At 53.4% G+C, this 1,977-nt stretch overlaps 1 protein-coding gene across 5 annotated transcripts in view; it reads right to left on the reverse strand.

Annotated features, from left to right (window-relative positions):
- The window catches only part of L1CAM (L1 cell adhesion molecule), a 52,314-nt gene that overhangs the window by 38,792 nt on the left and 11,545 nt on the right, over positions 1-1,977 (reverse strand). The window lies entirely within an intron of this gene.

Raw genomic sequence — 1,977 nt, forward strand, 5'->3', positions numbered from 1 at the left:
GGGGGGGGGGGGGGCAGACAGGCGAGAGAAGAGACCCAAGCTCTGCCCCTGGGGAGTCCCTAAGTGTGGACAGGCAGGGGAGCCTCTACAGAGGTGCTGAGGCCTAAGCTAGGGGAGAGGAGGAAAAGCAATCATAGTGTGAATGAGCTTGATCACGAAGTCGATGCAGGATGGCTGGGACTGGACACAGAGAGAGGATGGAGTGAGGATGTAGAAATGAGATGACTGCAGAGCAAGGGGGAGGGAATTGGGAGGAGGGAGACCCAATTAGACCCATCCTCCATTCCCATCAAACAAAGGCAGAGACACTGCCTGACCTTGCCCAGGGCCGAGAGGCGGAGCCATTCCAGCCAACCGCCTCCTCTCTCCCCCAGCAAGCCGCCTATTTCAGGACTGAAGGCAGCCAGAGGGGGCAACGGACTTCAAGGCTCTGTGGGTGTCCCAAAGGAGGATTGGGATCAGAGAGTAGGGAATCAAACACTAGCTCTGGTAATGCCAAGTATCTTAGGAGGGGAGAAGGAGAGAGCCTTGAAGAAGACTCCTCCTCCTTACCCCCACCCCCACTGCCTGAGAGAGGAGCAAAGCCGGGAAAGGAGGTTATTACTGCATTTGTTCATATAAGGCTGGCCTTCAGCTTTGTCCTCTTCCTCCCCACCCCTGCCACCCCCAAATCCAAGGCTATTTGCTGCTCCCTCTGAGCTGAATGGGAAGAAATGGAATGAAATATGCAAAGAAATATGGTACCTCCAACCTCCAAGCCCCCATTCCCTCCTGGGCAGCTCTCTGCTCTCCCCAGTCCACTCCTCCCAATTGCCCATTGCAGATTTCTCTCTTGGCATGTACCACCCAACTTGGTGTTCCAGTCCCAGAACACTTGAAGCCAGAAGGTTGGGAGGCCCCTGACAGCTTGGGGGGGGTTATCCCCCTCCCCTCTTCACTTTCCCCTGCTGCTGCTACCTCCAATTTTTCACTATTCATCAGGCAATTATAGAGCAAAGGGCTGAGGTTGTCAGCTCAGCAGGCTCCCACCCACTCACCCCTATCCCCCTCATAGGGGAGGGAGGGGGGAAGGGAGGGGGAGGGGGAAGAGGAGGGGGCTTCACACAAGCTGGTGAACAGATGGAGCTCAGCCCTTTCATTGAGGATGGAGAGACCCAAGGACAGGGAGATGAGGAAAGCAAAGGAGAGGGAGAGACCTTGGAATTTGGGGTGGGGGTCGAATCAAGGTGGGAGAGAAAAAGACGAGGAGGGAAGCTGACTTTGGAGAGGACAGGGACAAAAAAGGGAGAAAGAAAGACAGAACCAGGGAGGGAGTCTTGACAACAAAGATATACAAACACAAACAGAACCAGAGACACCAAAGAGGGGAAGGCAGATGGAAAGAAAAAATGAGAGAGACTGAAATCCAGAGACTGAGAGAAATCAATATCACAGGACAGAAAGGGAGATGGAAGGGAAGACAAGTGAGGTGCAGAGGGGTCAGAGACAGTAGGAAACACTGAGGAGAAACTGAGGGACTTGGGGAAGATTTAGGCAGCTTGAGGCAGAGACTGTGTGTCTGTGAATAAGTGGGTCTATCTGTGTATTACTGTGTCTGCCTGTCTGTGTGAGTGTCTCTGTATGCTGGTGCCTTTGCTTCGTCCTTGTCCCCACAGTGGGTGTGCCAGGGCAGGGGGAAGGGAGGAGGGAGAAGCCACTGAATGAGCCATGTGTACGTGCATGTCTCTAGGAGTGTGTGTAATGATGATGGGGCTCAGGTCAGTGAAATGGGGAAGGGGATATCTCTGGGAGTGCCGGCTGGGGAATGAGACAGAGGAAGAGAAAGAAAGACAGGGAGGCAGAAAAAGACCAAAGGAGGAAAGAGAGAGACAGAGAGAAAGAGGCAAATACAGAGACAGAATTAAAAAGACAGAGTTGGAGAGGAGAGAGAGGGACAGAGACAGAGACAGAGAGAGACAGAGAGAGAAGAGGGAGAGA

The sequence above is a fragment of the Vombatus ursinus genome, unplaced genomic scaffold, assembly GCF_900497805.2.
Source record: "Vombatus ursinus unplaced genomic scaffold, bare-nosed wombat genome assembly UNPS02015024.1, whole genome shotgun sequence".
Classification (NCBI taxonomy): domain Eukaryota; kingdom Metazoa; phylum Chordata; class Mammalia; order Diprotodontia; family Vombatidae; genus Vombatus; species Vombatus ursinus.